Source organism: Neoarius graeffei, chromosome 10 (genome assembly GCF_027579695.1).
Source record: "Neoarius graeffei isolate fNeoGra1 chromosome 10, fNeoGra1.pri, whole genome shotgun sequence".
Lineage (NCBI taxonomy): Eukaryota > Metazoa > Chordata > Actinopteri > Siluriformes > Ariidae > Neoarius > Neoarius graeffei.
The window spans coordinates 30,343,960-30,370,679 of NC_083578.1; the positions used below are offsets into that span (position 1 = coordinate 30,343,960).

The window sequence follows — 26,720 nt, forward strand, 5'->3', positions numbered from 1 at the left end:
TGCCGTAGCTCGGCTGAAATCGAAACGAACTGGGTTTCTCGTAATCGAGCTACGCGACCTAGATTATGCGATTGTAGCCGAGCTACTTAGTGCATGTAAACCCTATCGAGCTACGTAGTCGAGCTACTTACTTCCCTTCCGGAAGTGACGAGACCACAAGCGGGAAACACAACAGCCTCGGTCGGCATGACAACAGTAGTAGTAGCGAGCAGCAGAAGAGGTCAGGAGGAACAAGGAGACAAAAAACAATTGAATTTTGTGTGTTTATTAAGACATAAGTTAAATTGTAAGCAAAAAATGGACTTTAGAAAAATATACAATTGTGCAAAATAAGTTGTCTTACAAAAAACAGTGGTCTGCGCAGGACAGTTTGTAGCCAACAGGTGGCAATGACATGTGGTGTGAATGTAAAGTGGAAATCACTCCTCCTCTTCATGATGACAACCGGAAGTGTACCAACACGATGGGGCGTGTAGCGCCACCTGTGGCTCGGGTGCACAATGTACCTCACACAATAGCTCGATTTCCTTGTGTGCATGTAGGATTAGATTTCTCTGGCACCCTGCTGGGACCCTTATGGCCCTTTTCCACTACCCTTTTTCAGCTCACTTCAGCCCGACACGGCTCGCGTTTCGACTACCAAAAACCAGCACGACTCAGCTCGTTTCAGCCCTGCTTAGCCCCTAAAACTCGCACCGTTTTGGAGTGGGGCTGAAGCGAGCCGAAGCGAGCCGAGTGAGGCTGGGGGCGTGAGCAGACACTCCCCTGTGCACTGATTGGTGAGGAGGAGTGTCCTCACATGCCCACACACGCCCCGCGAGCGCGCTGGGATCTGTAAACACCGCAAACCCAGAAGGAGAAGAATTACGAATTACGAGAATTTCTGAAGCCTTATGCGCCTCGCCTCATCTATACGCTCTTGCCAGTATCTGTCCGCGTTGTCGGTGACAACAAGCCACAGCACCAAGACCAGCAACACTAACGACTCCATGTCCTCCATGTTTATTGTTTACTATCCGGGTTGTGAGACTACCGCTTAAAAGCTCACTGATGTCACTGTTTGCGCTGCTTAACGACATCACCTGACGTCCACCCACTTTCGCTAACTCCACCCAATGTGTCCACCCACTTCCAGCCAGCACGGTTCAGCGCGGTTGTAGTCGAAATGCAACTCCAACAGCCCCGCTCAGCACGGCACGGCTCAGCCCAACTCAGCCGCGTTTGTAGTGGAAAAGCGGCATTAGCTCGATTACTGACAGTAGCTCGATTTGGATGTGCATGTGAACGCACTGAGTGAATGTGGAGGCAACCATCTCTGCACTATCATTTTCTTGGCCGCTGTTGACCCAACGAGCCAAATTTTTCTCTGTTTTTCAAACAGTTGAAGTTTAGAATCATCATTTAATAACCAGACAATGGGGTCAACAGGGATTGGGCAGTCTATTAAATCACCAATAGTTGCTGCTATTTTGTGCCAAAATTCCTGTACTACTTCACATTCCCAAACCATGTGTAGGAAGGTCCCAGTTTGCTCTGGTTTACAGAAAGTGCAGTAAGGATTTGGAATGGCCTTTGTAATGTACCTTTTCTGAGGAGTCCGGTATGTCCTATGACAAATGTTAAAGTGGATATGTTGGTGATTTGGGGTTTTAGAGCAATGAAAAATGTTATCCCACACTGCTTCCCCGTCAACCATATCGTTTGCAATATTCAAATCTCGTTCCCATATTTGAATTATTGGAAGTTTCCCTGTAGTTGCCTCCATCAATTTTTTTTTTTATAAACCATAGATGCCACTCTCCTCACAGGGAAGTCAAAAAAAACATTTCCAAATGGGATGTGTATCAAGTGTGGTTCCCCACGATATATCCTGACTTTTCAGAGCTGATCGTATGCATAAATACATGTAAAAGGATGTTTTAGGAATATCAAAGCTGGTTTTAAGTTCTTCAAAGCTCAATAAACCAGAGATGCACCGATTGACCGGCTGCCGATCGGAATCGGCCGATTTTCACGTGATCGGCCATGACCGGCGACCGGCCGGTCAAAATTAAAATATGCCGATTTTCTGCCGATCAAAACTTGTGTATCACATAGAGATGAAAGTGGAAATACTCGTAATTCGCAACTAAAAGGCTGCAGCTCCACTGGCAGCTTGAACATGCTTTCTAGTCCGATTGTGTTGCGCTTGCGCAGAACAGTGTCAGTCCTGCGCGCCTAACGAGCTCCGGTGCGCGCGCCGTTAACAACAACGAAATTCACTATATTTGGATATCCACATATAGTGAAATTATTTTTGTGCCAGATATTGGATGTGAAAAGAAGAAAACGTTTGTGGTTGTGTGAATTTCCCATTACAGGAATGTTGGCCTATTACCAAACATCTAGTTAGATTTGTACAAAGAGAGAAAGAAAAAAATGTCTTTTTGTTTGTTTTACAGCCTTGGTTGCACTTGATTCCATTGGAAATTACTCTACAAATACACATTTGACAAAGATGATAGAATGGCTATGGTATAAGTATGACTGGAAATTATTTTTGTATTTTGATACTGAATGAAGAAATGGGTTGTTCTATAAGGCACAAGTTTTCAGATCTAAACAGGCTTATGAAAGTGTGTTCCATAGCAGTAGGCAAATAATATATGAGGGGGAAGTTGGTTTTGTGCCAGATATTGGATGGGAAAAGAAAAAAATGTTTGTGTGAATTTCCTATTTCAGGAATTAATGTTAATACCAAACATGAAGAAAGATTTTACAAAGAACAATGTCTTTTTGTTTGTTTTCAACCTTTGAGGTGTTAAATTTATTACTGAAAATCTGGCAGAATGTTCTATTAAAGAAAAGATAAAAAGAAAATAGTCTGTGTGTGCTGTGAAGTGGTTTGAAAAAATGAAATCGGAATCGGCCAAAATCGGTATCGGCAGGTCACACTCCATGGAAAATCGGAAATCGGAATCGGCCCAAAAAATTGCAATCGGTGCATCTCTAATATATATATATATATATATAAGTTCATTATTTTTAAAAAAAATCGGCAGTGATCGGCAATCGGCAGATCAAGTTGTTTGGTGATCGGTATCGGTGATCGGCCCAAAAAATGGTGATCGGTGCATCACTACAATAAACCTTTTTCTTTGAAAATATGGTTCAATGTGTACACACCCCTCTCACTCCATTGTTTGCATGTAAAGGGTTTATTGCCAGACAGTAAGTGTGAATTGTGCCATAAAGGGGTATGCTTATGCCATTTATTTGTATAGCCTAAAAGTCCCTCTGCATGTCTAATGCCGCTTTTCCACTACAAACGCGGCTGAGCCGTGCCGTGCCGAGTCGAGCTGAGTCGAGCTGAGCGGGGCTGTTGGAGTTGCATTTCGACTACAACCGCGCTGAACCGTGCTGGCTGGAAGTGGGTGGACACATTGGGTGGAATTAGCGAAAGTGGGTGGACATCACGTGATGTCGTTAAGCAGCGCAAACAGTGACATCAGTGACAGTGGCGGAACAAGTCAGAGCCGGGCCGGGGGCGGGGCAAATGACCGGGCCCTTTATTAAAGCTTATCATAACATCATTTTAGGCTACAAAATGTCCGCAACTGCGGTGTTTACCAATTTCAACACTACCGGGTGCAACTATATGTTATTTAGTACATCAAGTCCTTCAAACGAACATGTAACTCAGAAACAAAAAGCATTAGGATACTGTACATGGCTCATAATAAAACATCAATAGCCTATACTGTGCACATTATTTGAAGGGCATACGAATGAGCGCTCAGAGTGGTGACAGGAAGAGTCAGAAATAAAAGGAGGGCGGTGCAAACCTCACTGAATGCACTGTGTTTACCAATTTCAACACTACGGGGTGCAACTATGTTATTTTGTACATTAAGTCCTTCAAACGAACATGTAACTCAGAAACAAAAAAACATTAGGCGACATACTGTACATGACTCATAATAAAACATCAATAGCCTACTGCGCGCATTATTTGAAGGGCATACGGCGAGCCTTGCGCTCCGCGAACTCGTCCACGATGCTCTGTATGTCACCGATTCAGTGAGCTTTTAAGCAGTAGTCTCACGCCCCGGATAGTAAACAATAAACATGGAGGACATGGTGTCGTTAGTTTTGCTGGTCTTGGTGCTGTGGCTTGTTGTCACCGACAACGCCAACAGATACTGGCAAGAGCGTATAGATGAGGCGAGGCGCATAAGGCTTCAGAAATTCTCGCAATTCGTAATTCTTTTTCCGGGTTTGCGGTGTTTACAGATCCCAGCGCGCTCGCGGGGCGTGTGTGGGCATGTGAGGACACGCCTCCTCACCAATCAGTGCACAGGGGAGTGTCTGCTCACGCCCCCAACCTCACTCGGCACGGCTTGGCTCGCTTCAGCCCCACTCCAAAACGGTGCGAGTTTTAGGGGCTAAGCAGGGCTGAAACGAGCTGAGTCGTGCTGGTTTTTGGTAGTCGAAACGCGAGCCGTGTCGGGCTGAAGTGAGCTGAAGCGAGCTGAAGTGAGCTGAAAAAGGGTAGTGGAAAAGGGCCATATGATTGGATATTGTGTTTGTGATGATAGGGCCATAGCTTAAGGAACATTTTCTCAGGCTGACACCTGCAAAGGCTAAGTCCTCTATTCGTACAGGGTGAATAAGTTGTTGTTCTATATCTTTCCATGGGGTAGTAGCTAAGGGGTCCATCCAAATTTTAAGAGCACGTAGCTGAAAGGCCCGATGATGTATTTTAAAATTGGGAAGTGCTAATCCTCCTTTATTTGTGGTGCGTTGCAAAGTTAGAAATTTTAGTCTGGGTTGTTTATTGTTCCAGATGTATTTTCTGATTAGTGAGTCAAGTCTCTTCCAATATTTTACCGGTGGTGCTAGAGGGATCATCACTCAAAAAATTCACACGGGGCAGAGTATTCATTTTAACCACTGCTACCCTGGATCTGAATGATGCTGGTAGTGCAGCCCAATTTTTCAGATCTCTCTGCACATTGGTTAACACAGTCTCATAGTTGTCTTGGACAATTTGCTTCATCGATGTATGTATAGTGACACCCAGGTAAGTGATTTTGCTTTGAATTGGTATTTGATGACTAACTGGCCTACTAACTGGTTTATTGTTTAGTTTCAGCATATTAGATTTCTCCCAATTGATTTTGTAATCAGAGATTGACCCAAACGTACTAAAGATATGAAGAATTTTGGGTATGGAGTCTTCGAGGTCAGATATATACAGTAGGATGTCATCATCAAATAAAGATATTGAGTTGTCACATGATTTGAGTGGATAATTGCAGATTTTGTTTTGCCTTATAGCTTGTGCCAATGGTTCCAGAGAAAGTGCAAATAAGAGGGGTGAGAGTGGGCATCCCTGTCGGGAGCCACGTTCGATAGGGAAAGGCAGTGAGTGTAGACCATTGGTTGAAACAATAGCCGCTGGGTTTGCATATAAGGGGCGCACCATGGAAATAAATTTTGACCCCAGACCAAGTTTCTCCAATACTTGCCACAAATAGTTCCACGACAAACGGTCGAATGCTTTCTCCACGTCTAGAGATACAATTGCTGAAGGAGTTGTGAGGTTTTTGGCTTCATGGATTATGTGTACCAGTCTACGTATATTGTCTGCTGCATGGCGTTTGGGTATAAAGCCAGTTTGGTCGGGATGAACTAACTTTTCAATGACGCGTTCCAAGCGCAGTGCCAACACCTTGGAAAACAGCTTAATATCAGTCCCCAGTAGGCTTATAGGTCTGTAATTGGCACAATGTTTCGGATCTTTGCCTTTTTTGGGTATGACAGGTATTAGTGCAGTATTTGTTTGCTGGAGAAAAGTGCCTCTCTCCATAGCTGATGTTAAAGCTTGTCGAATTGTAGGTCCGATTATATCAAAGTACTGCAATAATAGTTCTGATGGGATTCCGTCTAAACCTGGGGTTTTGCCCTTTTTAACACCCTTCAAGGCAGTTTTAAGTTCCTCTAGTGAGATTGGTTGGCCCAGTTCTTCTGCCTCATCTGGACTTGGACAAGGTAGCTCCAAATTTTTAAGAAATTCTTGGCATTGGGATTGGTTGGGCACCTGTACAATTCTGAATAGAAGGACTTGAAGGTGGTGTTAATATCCTGGTAGTTTGTTGAAATGCCATTCTCTGTGAATATGCTATTAATTGTGGCTCTGGACTCATTTTGTTTTAGCTTAAGAGCAAGTAGTTTACTTGGTTTACAGCCATTGGAATAATAGTTTTGTCTCACTCTATGCATTAAAAACTCAGCTCTTCTCAGTAAATCATTTAGTTCTGCTCGGTTTGTTACAAGAAGATTATGCATTGTTCTAGAGAACTTGTTTTTGAGTTTGTGCTCCAATGATTGACACTTCCTCCAACTCTTTAATCCTCTCCTGTCTTTTCTTCTTTAAATGAGCTGCAAAGGAGGATGTAAAATCCCTAATAAACCCCTTTGTGGCTTGGCATACATATACTGGGTCAGTAGTTGAATCTGTATTAATTACTACAAATTCTGCCATTTTGGCTCTAAATTCAGTGTCAAATTCTGAAGAAGGGACGTGTGAAATTGCCGCCATCTAGATTTTCCCCCTGAAGTCTCACAGTGGAATGTTGATATTATTGGATTGTGATCAGATAAAATGGCTGGTTCCATAACTATAGATGGAAACATTGGTCTCAGTTCACTAGAGCACAGCATGTAATCAATGCGGGAATGAGTTAGGTGACGAGTGGAGAAAAACGTGTAGTCTCTGCTAGTTGGGTTATGGAGTCTCCAAATGTCTGTTAAGTGCAGACTTTCCAATGTTGTTTTAAACATCTCGGACACCTGTTGTTGCGCTTTTGTGTAGTTTAACACCTGATCTGTCTTGTTTTAAGTCCAGCACTGCATTCATATCTCCCCCAACAATTAAAGAATATTCACTAACTGAAAGCGCAAGCAATTCATTAGTTAACCTTGGAAAAAAAAGTTTCATCAAACATGGTTGGTGCATACACAGACACAAAAGCTATTTTCCTATCCCCTATGGTGGTGCAGATATAGGATATTCTTCCAGTCGTGTCTTTATTGCACTTATCTATGGTGAGACTGCATTTCCATGATATCAGTATAATGGAGCCCTTGGTCTTAGTATTGTCGCTAGATGAAGCCACCACTTTGTAATGTTTATTTTGTAGGCGATTCACATCTTTCTGGCGCAGATGTGTTTCTTGTATAAGCGCTATGTCTATGCACTTTCTTTTTAGAAAATCCAAAAATTTGTGTTGTTTGATTGGGCCATTGAGACCTCTAATATTAACTGACATAACAAAGTTCAGCCATTTTCCAAACGTTGCTGTAGATTGAAATGTTCTCTACCTGACTTCTCTACTCAAAGGATTCTCTTGCCAGACTGTATAACTGTAAAAGTAAGCAAGGTGTGATAAAAACATAAAATACAAAATCCCCCTTTCCCCCCCCGAGACCGCAAAACCCCTCACACAAGTATAAGATACGTGGCCACATCAAACGCAGTTTGCGCTAATCCCAGCCCGCCCCTCCCTCCCTCCACCATGTACAGTGGCAGCCGTTGAATTTGTTCCACGTTTCCGTGACAGGCCTTCAGCAGGCCCTTGGCTGTCCCCTGACTGGTTCGTGACTGTCTGCCGATTGGTCCGTGCAGATGATTTATCCCCCACAATGACGTAGTCAATGCAGTCCTGACTGGTGACGCCCCTAATTAGCTTGTGTGAAAACCAGCTGCTATCCCTCATTTTTCCACGGGGAGGAGCAGTGATTGTCCGTTTCACAAAGCAGGTTTATCAAACGCTGAGAACAGCTGATTTCAGTTAGTTAATTCAACCCGGAGGACTTTCACCGGGAGTTAAAAAGCCGTAAGATTTTAATGCGCTCATACAGCGAGTTTGAATATGTTTATATATAATTGAAATAAGAGAGATTGATTGAAGTGCGCATGCTCTCTACATAAACACTGTCTAGTGCAGCATGGATAGGCATAAATAAATACAGCCTCCGCTACTGTCTAGTCCCAGAGAGGCTCGGCGTAGGCCACTGATGAAACTATTTGGCTGTCCTACTACTAGGCAACTACTTGTCTCAATACTAGGCCTTTTGTAGTAGTAGTAATAATGATATTTGCCTACTGAAAAGTGATCAGGTGAAAAGTTGAAGCCGCAGCAAGACCTTTGCTATTAAGCCTTTTGTATGTTAAACAGGCTTCGGCAGACAACGTCCTGGAAAGGCTGTGTTTTTCTTTGGTTTGATTAGCCTACGATTTAATCTTTATGGTTTCAGCAGTTCGCTTAAACATTGGAGGCTGCGGAGTCGGGCTGCAAGATTTCCCGACACTTGTTTAAGATGACAAACTTCATAGCAAGGAGAAAATAATTCCACAGTATTTAGTGCCTCGTCAGTCTCAAAAATTAATAGTGAAGGACCAACGCGAATTAAGTCCCAAAAAAACATCTCGTAGGCCTATATTTTACATTTTCAAAAAAGTCCGGAATTGGAAGTCGGTCAGTGGAGTGTAATGAAGTGTCTCATTCACGAAACACAAAAGGTCGGAAAACAGTGGAGAAAACAGCGATTGCTTAAATAGGCTACTAATGTTTTACATTAGTAATTTAATGTACGTGACAAATTCATTGATTAAATAGATAAAGAAGCGAATACTCCGAAGCTCAAAATTCAGGAAAGTGGCTCCGGTGTTGCAAGTGCACAAGAACAGTTATTTGAAAGTTAACCTGATGAATTTGTGCGTGCGCGTGCGTGCGATTTCATGAAGAACCGGGACAATTGGCATTCGGTGAAAGATTCACACCTCTGACTCATTATATTCGCGCGCGCCCTCTTGCCCACTGTTGCTTCGTTTTCCCGATTTACACGCGTGTCTGAAGATGGAGTTTTCAGAAATCTCCACTCTGCCCAGAGTTTGTGAAAGTAGCTCTTTTCAGTGACTGAAACCTCCGTATAGGTGTGAATGAGAGGTGCAACCGAATAAATAAATATGCGTCTTTTTTATCCGGCTACATGTAGGCTATCACTGCGCAAAGCCTCTAATGTTGAAATGGTAGTAATATTTGTTAAAATAATAGTAGGCTAATTTCCACATTAATCGGTAAAATGGCACAAGGGATGTGATGGGGTGGCCATTTTATAAGGGGAATGATTTTGAGATTTTTATTTCAGAAGGGGGATGCCTCCCCCCACATCCCCCCTCAACTCGAGTACTGCGTATAAGGCCACCGGACAGGCCCTTCGATTTCCATCACTAGAGCGCGTCAAATTACTTTCGATTTTGCCAGCATGGACGCGCTTCTTTTAAATGAAGGCACAGATGTGTCAGACATCGACAAAACGGTAAAGAATAAGTGGAGATGGGCTTGGCTAAATGAAATGGGCGATAATGGCAAGCCATTTAGTTCATGGTGCAAAAAGATGAAAATGGCAGGTGTGTGCTTTGTGTAGTTTGCCATAAAAAAAAAAAGTCTATGGAAGCAATGGCAAGAAACTAGATGCCTTTGGCTTCACTGCAAAGAAGCAGAAAAAGTGAACTTTCACTTTACTTTTCTTGCAAGTTCTTTCTGTTCCACTCTTTTGAAAGCATGGTTAAAGTTCGACTGTACTTGCACTTTTCTCTTAACCACTGATGTGCATTACTAAAGTATTGTTGAAATAAATTTGCACTTTGTGCTGAAAACTTGATATTTCATCATTTATAGCCAGTAATGACAATGGTAAAGTCTTGCCTTAGCTTCAGTCATTGTTAAAATTATGTAAATGTACTATAAGTAGGGGCCGAGGGGATAATGGACAACACGGCGTTTAAAATTTGACGCATCGCTGATATGGTAGGGGCCAACGACATGGAGCCTTTTTTTCAGTCAGGTGATTTTTTTTTTTTTGGCTTTAATCCATGAGTGCAGACATCCCAAGTCTCCCGGAAGTTCCGGGAGTCTCCTGCATATTGATAGTGGCTCCCTGATGCCTGCAAATTGGAGAATATCTCCCGGAATCTAGAGCAAGTGAGCAAGAGCGTACACACGAAACATTAATGTTTGCATCAACGCATATGACGGAGTGCGCGAGGGAGCCTGTGTGTGTGTGTGCCTGTTCATGTAGCGCATGCTCGACAAAAAGCATCCTGATTTGGTTTATAGACATCCAAACTCATTTAGAACAGTGTAGAAATGAGCAGGAGAAAAACAGGGAGGGCTCGGAAAATGACTGCAGGCCGGAATCGAACCCGGGTCCCCGGATTTATGGTGTGGCGCCTTATACACCTGAGCCACAAAGTCCTGCTGGTATTGCTTTTAAATAGCCTACTTTAAATCCTTAAAATGAGTCATGTAACGCATGTCTTCTGTGATCTGATCTCAAATGGTGAAATAAACCAGTTGTGATATGAGTACAGTCTGTTATTTTAGAAGATAAATTTAATATATAATTTAATATATAGCCTATAATGAAAAATAATATTTTATAATATATCACGACATATTACTGTCTGTAACTGTTCGTCACTAAAGCGTTTTCTTAGATCATAATGTCTGATATCTCATCTCATTATCTCTAGCCGCTTTATCCTGTTCTACAGGGTCGCAGGCAAGCTGGAGCCTATCCCAGCTGACTACGGGCGAAAGGCGGGGTACACCCTGGACAAGTCGCCAGGTCATCACAGGGCTGACACTTAGACACAGACAACCATTCACACTCACATTCACACCTACGGTCAATTTAGAGTCACCAGTTAACCTAACCTGCATGTTTTTGGAGTGTGGGGGAAACCGGAGCACCCGGAGGAAACCCACGCGGACACAGGGAAAACAGGCAAACTCCACACAGAAAGGCCCTCGTCGGCCGCTGGGCTCGAACCCAGGACCTTCTTGCTGTGAGGCGACAGTGCTAACCACTACACCACTGTGCCGCCATGTCTGATGATATTATTTTTTATTACATATTAATATTACATCACTTTTAGCGATTTTAACAAAAAGTCTGCAAACATGTGTTTTTTTTTTTTTTCCTCAAGACCACATTTACACCGTAATGTAATCATATGAAAAATACCATTACAGACTGGTGGAGCAGCGTGCCGAAAATAATATGTATTTGGTCCAAGGTGTGGGTTTTTTTTCCATACGTCGCTGGCTCTTTTGCCAGTAGCGCATCACTTGCGCAGGTCTGGGGTTACCCTGCAATTTTCGGGTTGTTCTATTATTATTAGGCTACCGCATAAAAGCGGTCACATTGTGTGCTCAATACCTGTATACAGCGCTGAAATAAACGTTTTGCAATGAATAAGAAGTGTTTTGAGTTAACAGCATATTTTTTACACTAGAAGGCCCAAAGTGCAGACTTTAGTCTGCAATGAAATCCCCCCCCCAAATTTGTGAATAAGTCTAACGTACCATTACCTGCCTCCCATTGTTGTGTAAAGAAGCCTAATTATTGTGTTACCTGAGAAATAGCCTCTTTGTTTCTAACCCTAACCAGACTTCGTCACAACCAAGGCAACCAAGAAGGATCAGTTCTAACCCTAACCCCAAAGCCTGGCTCTAACCCCAACCTGAGCTCACCCCTAACCCAACCCCTAGCCCAAAACCTAGCCTCAAATAATGTGGCAAATGTACCGTAGGAAAGACTCACCATGGGAATGTGGAAATTACTAGATGGGACAACTCTATGCTACATTTCTGTGCTTTGTATAGCCTCCATGTGTAGTGAGTCTGCTTTTCTTAGTGTGAAATAAATGTTTATTTTCTTCCTGAAGTTATACCGTCTGTAGTTTTTCCAAGCTGAAATTGTGTTTTTTGGGGCACTCAGTCCTCTGTCCTCTGACATTGTAAGCGTGGCAGAGTAAATTGTCACTGAAATTAGGGTGTAACCTAAAACCAAATTACCATTCATGAATAGCAACCTCAGTGGGGGGTGGAGTGGCTGTTCACAATACAATGGAGACAGGTAGCACCTTGAGAGGAATACACAATTTTTGCAGAGAGGAGGAGGCATGCAGCAGAAGTGAAAATCTCTGGGCCTTTTTAATGAACCGTGTTTATCACATACGGTAACACATTATCAACAAAGAAAGAAAAAACACAATGCCAAGGATCAGGAAAAGAACCACAACGCTGTGATTAGTTGGGCTATCAATGACTGACAGAGCCCCGGCATGTAACTAAGCATTATAAAGTTAAAAAATATAATTTTTATTGAAAAAACAAGAATGTAATGATTTCCAAAATTTCTAAAATGATTTTACCTAACGCAATTTTCTGCTTTAATCCACATTTGCTGGTGTTGAGCGGGTTTTTTTTTTTTTTGCTTCTCAAAATCATCTCATCACAGATCACTCGCTGCTGTGTGCGAGCTTCCCTGCCCCCTATTGGTTGAAAATCTTCTGTAGATGTCGGGGTTTTATATTGATTTATTATTATTATAATTGTTAATAATTAAACGTGATAAATCTGGTTATTAGGAACAAAGGAGGGCATAGTGGGAAATGATACGGTAACTGTCTCTTGTCGGTTCAAATACGATACTGTTTTGTGATTACACTGTACCGGTTAATAAAAATAGACAAATGGCATGAACCTCTCTACTGTCTCTTATTACACTAAAGAAAGGGCCTGGCCGAGTCATTGCGTATTACTGAAAAAAAGAAAGAACGAATGATACACGGATTGTGTATCATTCGTTCTTTCCATTTTTAATTGTCAATCAAAAAATGAAGAGAATTTTTTCATTTCAATTTTAGGCTCATATAAAAAAAAAAAAAAGAAAAAACAGTTTTTTTTTTTTTCATTTTTTTGTGTTAAAATAAAAACAAATAAAATAACCAGTCACTTTCATTTTTTGATTGCCATTTGAAAATAGAAAGAACGAATGATACACTGATTCATGTCCTCTAATAAAAAGCAAAGTTGGTCTGACACAATATGTTGAAAGCGACAAAATGAATGCCATGTTATTGTTATCATTATTTATTATTACTATCAGTGGTCGAGTTGTAAAATCAAACCGGGGGGATGGTGAAATTTTTAGTCGTGTGTCGACCCATCGGTCGGTCCGTCGGTGGGAAACTGGTTTGCTTTTAGGGTTTGCATACAACGTAGGTCTGTGGACCTTGTTCATTTACCAGACATACAGTATTTTGTGCTGATAGTGTGTAGTACACACTGTGTACCCTTTTTATTGTTGTAAAAAACATAATACACTGGTATTTTACTGTAAAACATGCACAGTGTGGATGTCGTGTCATATTTAGTCAGTCTCCTAGCATACCTACCACATTCTCCATATTAGGGTGAAATGCAGATGATAAAGTTGAAGTGCAACTTCATAGTCATGGTAGGCTCCTTTTAAATCATTTGGTAAATAATTTATTAAAACCTCAGCAGGCAATGTAAATGAACAACTGAATCTTTTCATATCAAGTCAATAGAATTTTTATTCAAAGCTGAACATTGAATTAAATACAGAGGTAGGTAGGTAACCAACAGAGGTGGAAAGAGTACTAAAATATTATACTCAAGTACTGTTACTCTGATGAAATTTTACTTAAGTACAAGTAAAGTTACCAGACAAAAAATCTACTCAAGTAAAAGTAAAAAGTAGATCATTTAAAATGTACTTTGAGTAAAAGTAAAACGTTACTTTTAACAATGGGTGTTTTCTGCCTCCATTGTGTTGTGCAAAAATGAAAAAGAAGAGGAAACAAGGATATATGTACATCTCAACCCAGATGTTTTATTTAAAGGAAGTGTATCAAATTGAATGCTTAGGATAATGCTGCATTAAAACTGAGACAAACAAAAAAGGTCAATACACACAGTCATGTCGTTTACATCGCCCTGACCACACACACAGCATTGTACACGAAATATGAAAGTGAAATGTTGCACCGAAATCTCGTAGCTTGCCTGTGTGCACTGTGTGTTATTGAACAATTCAATTCAAACATTATTTGTTTTGCTTAGTATTCCTTTCTGGCCTGTTGGATGTAGAATGGTAGGAGGACTGATCACGTCAGGTTGGCAAGCTAACTTGCTTGCATGATTAGCCAACCGAATAACAGGCTAGTTACCATTATGTTACAGTACCAACAAGTTGCTATTTCAACATTAGCAATGCCATCCACTATTTTTGGAATATAACCAGCCTATTGTCGGTTTTACTATGGAAAGGAAACATTATGATCAGGGGCGCAGATACGTTTTTTTGAACTGGGGGGGACAAAAAACTGGGGGGGGGGCAAAGCTGCCAGCAAACCAACCCCAACCCCGATATGCCTGTCAAACTTGTTGTGGGTAACCATAGCAACCAAGCTCGAGCTCACAACCTGTGCAGTCTGCGCAGCTCAACCAACCGAATATCAGTCTTTGTTTTGTTTTATGTGAGTTGTTGCAACTATGTATACACTGCTGTGCACCTCAATAAACCGAATGGTAATTAGTCTTTTGATTTTTCCGTGAGGTTTGCCTTATACAAAGACAGCATAGACGTTTTTTCCTCCCTATAAGTGGGGGGGACCGAATGAGGTGAATTTAAATCTGAGTGGGACGAATCCCACCCATCCCACCCTTTATCTACGCCCGTGATTAATGACAATACTTACCTCAACATGCTTGCGCAGATTAGACGTCGAATTTTTGTATGCCGCAATGGTTGTCTTCTTGGGCACACATAATCTGCATTGCATAATGAAACTGTCACCCCTTTTCTCTACGAAGCTGAAGTGATCACGTATGTAGGGCCAGGGGTGCACTTCATTACTGGAAGAAATTGCGTTTTCTGCAGGGTCGTCCACCACAGGTTCCTCGGTCTCCTCCATGTCCGCAGGGGCACTTTATCAACACCCGTGGCCCAGGGGCTAGGCCCCTCATAGGCTACCTGTCAACCCTACCCTTATCGTTGGCCAGGAAAACACTCTTATTTTATTTGCAATACGTGTCAAGCATTTACAGTGTAAGTGCGTAATTAGCCTAGAAGCCTACGATAGGTTACGTTTGGCTCAGCGTAGCTGCGCAAGGCCCACGCTCACATCGCTCAACACATCCGACCACAGAGGGAGAGAAGAACGCGCGCATTATCATTACAGAGTCGGTTCTGATTATTACCACGGACAGGACAGTGATACTGCGTAACTTTCACGCAGGGGCATGGCCAGAGATAACCACACAAGCGCGCATGCGCTAATGTAGACCTGTGTGTTGTAAACATAAAACACACACACCTACAGACAAGTCCTTTTAAAAAATAAAATGCATAAAAATAGCTCGGCGGCATGAAAACAAACATTCACTGCAAGACAAGGTGCCCTAGAATCGCCATCAGTTTTTAATATCTATATGGACTTTGTCAGGATTGCACAGCATGAGATATCAAAACTGTACCCAGATACAGGCTTCAAGTTCAGATATTGCATTCCAAATGAGGTATCCACAAGAGAAATGCGTACGAAAGCACGAGCATCAGGAGAGGGTTGCATAACAGAGATTCTATACGCAGATGATCAGGCCATACTCGCTGGATCCATCGAGGAGCTTCAGAATATTCTTCAGTTGTATGATAAGACCTACACCCGCTTTGGTTTACAAATATCATATGTCAAAACAGAAACAATGGCTTTTAACATCAATGAGGATATCAAATGTAAACCAAGTATCATTTCCCTTGGCGGCACTAATATTAAAAACGTCCGCACCTTTAAATATCTTGGTTATAATGTCAGCAACTGTGATGAATCCTCACACTTCTTGCATGCTAGGATAAGTGCTGCATTCATGAAATGGAATGAACTGAAACACGTTCTAACCGACCACCGAATACTACTAAAAACCCGTGTAAAGTTCCTAGTGGCATGCGTTCGATCTCGCCTCCTGTACAGCACACAGGCATGGCAACTATCATCCAGTGAAATTCACAAAATTGAGGTAGTGTGGCACGGCTTCCTAAGGAAAATGATTAAAGGTGGATATAAACGAAATTGCCCCTGACCAAAAGAACACTACAAATGAAGATATAGACTGGAGCTACAAGATGTCCAATGCTGACCTCCGGAAACTGACAGGAACCCAGGATATAAAACTATCCTGCTACGTACAACAACTAAAATATATTGCTCACGTTTGCCGGATGGGCAATAACCAAGTGCAAAAGCAGCTCCTGTTTGACAAAAATGGTTACAAATGGACGAAATGGGAAAATCTGCTGGGCATAGACACCCAACAGATAAGACGTATGATGATGGACAAATCAAACTTTGAGCAACTGCTGCAACTGCTACAGCAGAAGCACCCCTAGAGAGTTTAACTTTTGACAGGGGAACATGATGATGATGATGATGAAGGTACTTGGCTCGGCGGCCACGTGAAACGTAAACACCATGGACAGCGGCCAAACTCATAACTCTACAGACCGAAATACACGAAACCAAGTCCTACTAGGGTCTTTTTTACCGATCTATGTTCAAGCATCATGCAAGTCTTCCTTCTCCTTGAATAAGACCGTGCATTCAACTGCCTTTTTGACATGACTGCATCGAAATACCACCTGCAACAATATTTCACACACTCCATCAAGAAAAAAGTTAAACATGATGAACACGGGCATACTGTTTTGAGCATACGATTTTTTAAAAAGAAACTAGCTACATCAAAGTCCTTCAATAAACCCATCCTTTAGCGCAAATGAGCTTAACCTAGTTCAAAGCATGACGCTAGCAGTAGCTACATAAGGCAAAATCATGTGGGCCTTTCGTCAACAACAAGCCACGGCGGGCAAACATATTAATAATCAAGTGTCCTTACCTTAAAACGTTGTCTTGACCACAGAACTTCTCAAGTATTTCACTTAAATCCACACAGGTTAACAACACACCCAACACAGCTAGCGAGAAATGTGGATCTGCGCTAGCTTTGTATTGTTATTCCCCTCAGTATGCTTACTCTGTCTGCTGCCCGAACTGTGAAAATTATAGGCTACAATCTTTTCATCAATTTCTTCAGTAGATGCCATTTTAGACATTTTATTATCCCCATCGAAATATGCTATTATACTAACAGGATTATAACTCAAATCACACAACACGTATTCAAATCACAACTGATTTATTTTACTGTTAGACAGATCATAGCATATCTAGGCTAGCTGCACATAGCCTAGCTGCTGGTAGGCTGATAACTGATAAGTAGCTGATATTCTGAACAGATTGGTGATCCTTACCTTAAAAAAGTCTGTGACTTTAGGCAACGATTCTATCATTACCTGCATCTCTCTCTTTTTTTCCTTTTATGCGCCCCGCTAACATGTGAACTTCATCTTTCAAAGCCTCTAAATTTGTGTCTCAGTAGTCTGCAGTCTTTGGCGCGCTTTCGTGCGTGACGTTACATTTTGTTACATTTTATTCTGGTACAGTTGTGGGTGTTCGTTTCGCGAACCACATCCACCATGTCTCTTACAGCAGGCTACTGTGCGCTCATTTATTTCTAACCTTATTTCTATCCGTACATTAATGTAGGCCCACGATTCCGACAGTTTATTATTTTATTAATATTACAAGGCCCCTGTTTGGCTGTGGCCCAGGGGCTTGAAGCCCCCCCCTTAAAGCGCCGGTGCATGTCCGCCATCGTCTGTGTGAGACTCGCGCGCGTGACAACTGTCCTTCCCGTGATTCATTTCCAGAACGCATTTCCCTTTCTCCGTTTTAGCCTTATTTATTTATTTATTTATTTATTTATTTTTACTCAGTAACGGTTGTGATGTAAAATGTACTGAAGTACACTACTTAAAAGAAAACATACGTAAAAGTACACTCTTTCTTTAAAAATTACTTGAAAAAGTATAAGTACACAAAAAAGCTACTCAAGTACAGTAACGCGAGTAATTAGGGCCCGAGCCCTATAGGGCGAAGGCCCTATTGTTCTTGTAAGAGTTCACTATTATTATTCTTCCGTCTTCTTCTTCTTCTTCTTCTTCTTCTTTATTTTTCTCCGCTGTTGGGCCATTTTCGGGGCGCTTGCCATGGGCGAAAACGCACCAAATTTGGCACCAGTTCCGAGAATTGCCACCGCTACTCAGAACCAAAGGCCCAAACTTGGCTGGGGCTCAGGGCCTCTATAGCGCCCCCTAAGTCGTTGTGATTTTGGCCTCCCGCATTAAGGTGCCTGGGTGCCGTGTAGTTTGTAGTAGTGGCATGCCATTTGGTACGCATATGTATCTCACTAAGCCGGACAAAAATGTAATGCCAATGCATTAGCCACGCCCAACAGGAAGTGAGGTAATTTCACTTTTGTGCGAAATGCATGGCCACGAAGACGGCGCAACTCCTCCTAGACCGTTCATAGGAATGTCACCAAAATTGATACACATCATCTACAGACATGGCTGACAAAAGTTCCTAAATACGTTTCACGTAGGATAAACCGTTCAGAAGTTATACGTCAATCAATTTTCGATGCAAAATTTTACATGCTTAGAAATTCATAACAAATCTTCTGATTGCTCAAAACTGCTCATACTTCACACGCAAATCACTCATTGGGCTTCTGACATGTTACCCAATTTCTGTGATATTTCGCCACTGGGGGTGCTATTTTTGGGCAAAAAATCCAATCTTTCCTCAAATTTGGTCAAACTTCACGGCCACCCTCTTACTACCTCCCATGTCATGTATACCACATTTTGGGAATTTTCGTCCATGGGGGGCGCTGTTTTTGGCCGACGCAATTGCTCCAAAACGGGTTTTTGGTAAATAATTCCATAATGCTTTCCCTTCACACCACTACCTTGTGATAGTACGTTGCTGTTGTAGACACTTATTTTTCCAACTCATAATCGCTCATGTACAGCATAGCGCCACCTACTGACATGGGAAAAACCAAAAATGTATTCTTCAAAAATCTATATCTCATCTTCTATTTACTCAATTGTCATCAAACTTCATACCCAAACTCTTCATAGCTCACCTGACATATACGCCAAATTTTGTGCACTTTCGCCCCTGGGGGTGCTGGTTATGGCAAAAATGATATTGCAGCTTCTGATTTGTCAAACTTGGCAAGCAAACTCTTTACAAGACCCTTATTGGGGCGCTTGCCATGGTCGACAACGCACGAAATTTGGCTCCTTTTTCTTAGACTCCCACCGCTACTGAGAACCAGAAGCCCAGATCCAGGCGGGCCTCAGGGCCTCTTTAGCGCCCCCTAAGTCGTTGTGATTTTGGCCTCCCGCATAAAGGTGCCGGGGTGCCATGTAGTTTGTAGTAGTGGCATGCCATTTGGTACGCATATGTATCTCACTAAGCCGGACAAAAATGTAATGCCAATGCATTAGCCACGCCCAACAGGAAGTGAGGTAATTTCACTTTTGTGCGAAATGCATGGCCACGAAGACGGCGCAACTCCTCCTAGGCCGTTCATAGGAATGTCACCAAAATTGATACACATCATCTACAGACATGGCTGACAAAAGTTCCTAAATACGTTTCACGTAGGATAAGCCGTTCAGAAGTTATACGTCAATCAATTTTCGATGCAAAATTTTACATGCTTAAAAATTCATAACAAATCTTCTGATTGTTCAAAACTGCTCATACTTCACACGCAAATCACTCATTGGGCTTCTGACATGCTACCCAATTTCTGTGATATTTCGCCACTGGGGGCGCTATTTTTGGGCAAAAATTCCAATCTTTCCTCAAATTTGGTCAAACTTCACGGCCACCCTCTTACTACCTCCCATGTCATGTATACCACATTTTGGGAATTTTCGTCCATGTGGGCCGCTGTTTTTGGAAGACGCAATTGCTCCAAAACGGGTTTTTGGTAAATAATTCCATAATGCTTTTCCTTCACGCCACTACCTTGTGATAGTACGTTGCTGTTGTAGACACTTATTTTTCCAACTCATAATTGCTCATGTACAGCATAGCGCCACCTACTGACATGGGAAAAACCAAAACATTTATTCTTCAAAAATCAATATCTCGTCTTCTATTTACTCAATCTTGATCAAACTTGATACGCACACTCTTAACAGGTCACCTCACATATCTCCCAAATTTTGTGAACTTTTGCCACTGGGGGCGCTGTTTTCAGGCAACAATTTATATCTCGGCTTCTGATTTGTCAAACTTGATCAAACTTGACACAATAACTCTTCATAGGTCCCTTGACATGTATACCAAATTTGGTGAACTTTCACCACTGGGGGCGCTCATTGCGCTGTAGCAGTTGCAGGAGAGGTGTTTACAATCATGAGGCACCAGGAGTATGTTCTTTTGGTTGCCTTAAACACACATGACTTGTGGGGGATGGGTAGGCAGTCGGGAGCAAGTGTTGTAGCGTTACATACAGACTAATAGATGTCTAACAGAAGACAATCCTATGTAGCTATAGCTTGGTGACTGATGAGGTAAATACATTAATTTGGTTGGGAAGCCATGGCATAAAATGTTCTGTCCATGACAACATCTCAGCGCACCGTGTACTCTGTGTCCAATTCTGTGCTTTGTCGCCATTGTGGGAGTAATGTCTCTTGCCGAAGAAGCTGTGGAAGGTATTTCGCGGGGACGCATGCCCCCGCCCCCCTTGGCCGCTGGCGCGAGGGCCCGTCGAGGCCGCTTGCGGCTTTAATGTAATTTGTTACTTTCCACCTCTGGTAACCAATAAGCTAAAACAAACAACAGTAAATTGTAAATCTTCAGCTCGTCAGTTGTTGGTTCTCCTGCTTGCTCCTGTATTGTCTCACACTCCGGTTCCTCCAGCTCCTGTCGCACTGTGTTGCAGTTGCTGCTGACTGTCATCTGGAATAAAGAGCAGTGGATAAGATAATTTAATTAAATATAATTATAATGTTATTTCTGTTTTATTTATTATCTGAACGAGGATTTGAGCTTTGAAAAATGACCGGATTCTTTCTGTAACGTTGATTCCCGCTGTTATCTAGGTCACGTGACACCGTAACATTGACGGTTACCAAGGAGCTGCCTTGGATACTTTGATACTTTGCTTCGATACATACCAGCACTTTGATACATACTGGATACAAGCTAGCAAAATGAGTTAAAAGCAGGCATCTTTGGAAAGTTTCTTTGGAAAGGGGAAAAGGCCCATTGAGGAGACAGAAGACGAGCCTATGACGAAGAAAAAGAAAGCTGCATTTTAGCAGACACTGTCGAGTCCTACACCAATCCTGCTCTGCCTTACATGCTGTGACCGGCTCTCTAATGAGGCAATGAAGCCTTCAAAACTGCTAGTGTCGTTAATTTTAGCCTTCCTGTCTTGAATAACACTTTGTTGCCTGAAGAATAACAAACGAACGTCCAGGCTGATTAAATTAATGGCCTTATACAAGAAATCAAAGCTAACATGAACCTGAGTAAGCTATCGATAGCTGGCTAGACTCCAAACTAACATTCATTATGATAGCTGTGTTATCCGCCGCCCACAAATTAGGCTCCATATCGGTAACTTTACAGCATGATAGTGGGCTCACAGAAAGTGTGACTGATGTTCGTAACTCTTGACTTACCTCCTGAAATGTTTTTTTTTTTCTTGTGATCTTAAATCCGAACTTGCTTAGGTCTTGCTGTCCACTCCGCTTGGCCATGATGCTGCAATCCGCTGCTGTCACTGACGCCGAATGAAATCAAAAATAACGGAACCCCAACTGAATGTCACCTCCTCAAACGCTTCACTTGCGCGCGCCCTCTCTCGCGGTAGCTTACTGTATGCTCAGTTTCAGCAAAGCTACGTGGAATGGCATTTCTAATTCCAATGTTAAATAGAAGTAATGTCCACATTTTTTGATAAAATTGCTCAAGGGAAGGGAGGGGGGGATGCCCATTTTAGAGGGGGATGATTTTGACCATTTTTTATTCCGGGGGGAAGGCATCCCCCCTCAACTCAAGTACAGATTACTATTATATTGAGATAATAATAATTAAGAGATCATCAGCTTAACATTAACAGCTTAATATATTAAATGAATAGGATGTATGAATAAATTACTTGATATATACATGCACATGCAATTTTTCTGTTTCATAGACGCAGAGATGATGATGGACTGTCGCCGAGGATCATGGGAAGGCTAATATAGCGTGGGGAATAGAGAAAATCAATAATCGTAAATTAGTTATTTCGTTTTGGTTTCCCTGTTTATTATTTGTTCTGTTTTGAGTTGGAAAAAGGAAAACAAACACCAATCCCTCATTTTTTTGGTCATACAGAAAAACAGGAAAACGAAATATTGAGTTTTTTGTTTTTCAGATTAAATGGAATACTTGAATGATCGGATGATACAAGGACCTACATGTAACACTAAAAAGTGCACAGTGCTTCATTGCAAGAGTAATTTTTTAAAAATATTTATTTTTGAGCGAGTAAACCCAAGGCAAGAATCAAACCATGTTTCAGGAGTTACCGGTACAGGACATGTGCAGTAACCACCAGACTACCAAGACCCGCAGTTTCGTCTGCTCCTGCACTGAAAAAGTAACCTACCATATAGAATTTACCCAATAAATCTGAGGTAACAATTTGCATTGACTTGTTTGGGGTAGATTTAATTCCATATATTGAGTATAAAATAACAAATAAAAAGCTATGAAATACTTAAATTGGGTAAAATTTGCCTCACATTTATGTATCTATTCTACAGCTACTTTCTCACTGAAATCGGGAAGCGGAGTACAAAAGCTTCACACATCATTTCAAGATTTTTTTTGAGAGAAGCGCCATCTAATGGCGACACCGTGGAATCGAATGAATGGGCGTGTTTAGAATTAAAATAGGGGAGGAAGGGGGGTCTGAGCCATTCATGGCAGCCGCCTGGCGTTCAGCTGGGAACTGCACGACAGTCGCATGGCAGTCACATGGCATGCGGTTGGAACGGGAAAAATTCAATTGCTGCTACTGTAACAGGGGGAAAAAAAAACCACAGGTCCTCTGGTTTCCAAATGTTAAACAAACAGGTAACAATCTCGGCTATTTAAATTTCAAAAGCAGACCTACTACTAAGGTGGGGTTTACATTAGACCGTATCAGCAGATCATCAGATTAATGTTTTTAAAAACGATTAGCGTGCACACAGCAACACCAATACACGATTCGCGTGCACACAGCACCACCAATACACGGATATGCTAATCACATGACTAATTAGACGGCACGTAAGTTGAAATGTGTTCTCCTCACCGGCTCGGCTCCGCAGGCATCCTGCGCTCCAAATCACTCCGCCCTGAACAACGAGTGCCCTCTGGAGGGTGCGCACTCCCCGGCCCTGCGCAGCTCACAGAGCGCACGAGTAAAGCGCACAAGTAGTGATTTGAGACTGAGCCGCTGTGTGTGTGATCTCAGTGCATATCGGGCATGCGCGTCACTTACCACTTGCAAGTGGAAGGATGGCAAGCCTAAAGACAATCATAACTACACAATGGGCAGTATTTGCATCAGTATTTGCAGTATTTTCATACTTTTATACTCTTTAATGAAAGGTGATACAAGGAGGAAGTCTGCGCTGTTTTTCAGCAGTCGCATCACATGACCAACGCCAGCGAATCAGGAAGGTGGATGTCACAGTGACGTTGTCCAATGACGACGCCAGCTAGAGCTCAGCACAGCGTATCCGCGTATCTCAATGTTTACACAGCACCGGATCACATACGAACTGGATTGAATACGTGGGCCCTGGCGGATTCCCGTTTCCCGGCGTTTTAATGTAAACGGACAGTGCATCCGCGAAGAAAACGAGACAGATATGGTCTAATGTAAACTTGGCCTAATAATAGTGACAGTGTTAACCCCTCTATGAGGAGTAACTGAAGTGAAAAAAGTCTGCTGGCAGAACATAGCCTATTGATCGCCATTTACTTGCGATTATGTCCATTCAGCTCGGAATGTTATGTCTGTACTTACATAATCCTCTCGAGTCCCTTCACCAAAAAAGTTCAGTTCTCATTCCACACTCGGTGAGCCTGGTCGAGATGGTTCTGAACCTGACTCTTGTTGCAGCATCTCTGATGCGGTCAATTCTTCCTCCGGGTGTCCACTCACACTACTTGGTTGATGATCCGGGCGAAGTTGTTCCTGTGTGTCTGTGTCGCTTACGTTGTTATCCTCCTCGCCCAAGTCTTCACAGAAGTCGTCAGCTTCTTTGGCCGTGTCGAATAATAGCTGTTTTCCTCTGTGGGCCACTTTTAATGTAGCAGGATAGATGAGGAAGTTTGAGATCCCTTTCGCATGCAGCTTACTTTGTGCCTCTACAAACTGTTGGTGTCTCTGCATGGTGTACGCACTGTAGTCTGCTTTAAAGCGAAGCGTTGCTGTTGTAGTGTCCTTAATTGGCCCGGTTTTCTGTGTCTGTCTTGCCCCATTGAGGATTGCTTGGCGATCTTGGTATCTCAGGCATTTGAAAATCATGGTGCGAGACCCTGAACTTTTCCCTTTCGCATGAATTCGATGTGCCCTCTCTAGTTCGATGACGGGTCTGTTCTGTAGAGTGGGTATCCACACGGGTAGCTGTCGTTGCAGGAATCTGATGGGATCATTTGCCTCGTGACTCTCCTGGAGCCCAGTGATGCGAATATTATTGCGATGAGACCGGTCTTCCAGCTCAGCTAGCTTCTGCTCGAGTTCTTTCTGGTCACTAACACAGGCTTTGACCGTTTTGATAATCTCCCGATTTTTCCTCGTGGTATCATCCATTTGTTGCTTAAGATCCTGCATGGTGGAGCCCTGTCTCTCGAGTTCAGTTCTGATGCGTTGCAGGGAGGTATTAATTTCTTGTAATGCTCCCTTCACTGCGTTTTGGACAACAGATTCGAGCATACTCTGTTGTTGCTGCAGGACTTGAGCAATGATGCCTTCCATGTTTAGCTCCGCATTGTCATTAGCTGATCTTTGTTTCTGTGCTGCTAGCTTAGAGGATAAAGATGCCGCTTTTTTCGCTGATCGCTGCAGTTTACTGGTTGTGTTGGTAGTTAAAAACAATTTCACCCGCTGATATAACGAAAAGAACTGATAATTTAGCAAATAAGTGGAGGTTTGTGAGGAGCTCTAGTCTTCAGCGTCCATCACGGTTGTTGGTCACGTGACCTCCTCCATAACCTTTTATTTCTGATACCTGCTTTACATCTGTGTGGCATGGAGTCAGCTAACATCGGACACCTGCGAAGAGAGATTCCAGCCCAAGCTGACTGGACTACATTCCACAGTTCTTCTGCATTCTTGGGTTTTGCATCAAAAACAGCATTTTTGATATCACTCCACAAATTCTCAATTGGATTGAGGTCTGGAGATCGGGCTGGCCACTTCATAACATCAATCTTGTTGGTCTGGAACCAGGATGTTGCCCGCTTGCTGGTGTGTTTGGGGTCGTTGTCCTGCTGAAACGGGCGTTTCTTCTTCAGCATAAGGCAACATGACCTCTTCCAGTATTTTGATATTCAAACTGGTCCATGGTGTCTGATATGCGATAAATGAGCCTGACTCCAAAGTATGAGAAACATCCCCAAACCATTATGCTTGCAGCCCCATGTTTTAGTCTTCACGGTGTACTGTGGCTTGAATTCAGTGTTTATGGGTCGTCTCACAAACTGTCTGTGGCCTTTAGACCCAGTAAGAACAATCTTGCTCTCATCTGTCCATAGAATGTTGCGCCACTTCTCTTTAGGCCAGTCAATGTGTTCTTTGGCAAACTGTAACCTTTTCAACACGTCTTTTTTTTTTTTTTTCAGCAATGGTACTTTACGAGGGTTTCTTGCAAATAGTTTGGCTTCACATAGGCGTCTTCTGATTGTTGCAGTACTCACAGGTAACTGAAGATCTTCTTTGATTTCCCTGGAGCTGATCATTGGATGCTTCTTTGCCATTCTTGTTATTCTATGATCTACGCTGATGGTAGTATTTCTTTTCCTACCACGTATTGTGGGTTTTGTTTGCCATTTTAAAGCATTTGAGATCATTTTAGCCGAGCAGCCAATTATTTTCTGCACTTTATCTTTTTCCAATCAACTTTGTGATCAAAGTTCTTTCTCCTTCGGTGCAATGTCTGGAACGACCCATTTTACTCACTGAGCAAGGGCTAAAACCAGCAGGTACAACATTTGTTGCCCTCTTTCTTTAAATAAGGGCCATAATTGACACCTGTTTCTTCACAGAATGAATGACCTCCCTAATTGAACTCCACACTGCTATTAATTTGAACACGCCCCTTCCATTAAATGAGTCAATTATACCCAATTAGCAGAGTGCATGTCATGACTGTTTATTCTGTTGGGTGCCTGTTACTCGGCTACACCTATTTTTTTTTCCCATGTTGTATTATCTTTTCTGCCAAAATCAGTAATTAAACACATTAGTGATGTTAGACTGCTATCATTTTGCACGTGTGTGTGTGTGTGGTGTTCTATGAAATCGAGTCGTGCATGAGCTGATGGTTGACGAGGTGCATAGCTCTGAATTTGCTATAAGCCATGTATGATGAGATTGAGTGGAATAACTGTTTTATTCTGTCCACATGCACTGGATTTTGATAAACGGACATTTTTTAAAATTATTTTTTGCAAATTGGATAAATAAAAACTTTATACAAAACGTCCAAAATCATTTCTGCTTTGAATGTAAACAAAGTGGTGAAATGACGGTAGCAACTTGTGAAAAATGCTATAATAATTCTTGGGGGGGGATTTTCCCATCAAATACTTTTAT

General features: G+C 42.2%; 1 protein-coding gene across 3 annotated transcripts in view; it reads left to right on the plus strand.

The window, feature by feature from the left end:
* Positions 1-26,720, plus strand: part of LOC132893011 (DDB1- and CUL4-associated factor 1) — a 111,273-nt gene that overhangs the window by 30,826 nt on the left and 53,727 nt on the right. The gene's annotated exons all lie outside the window — the stretch shown is intronic.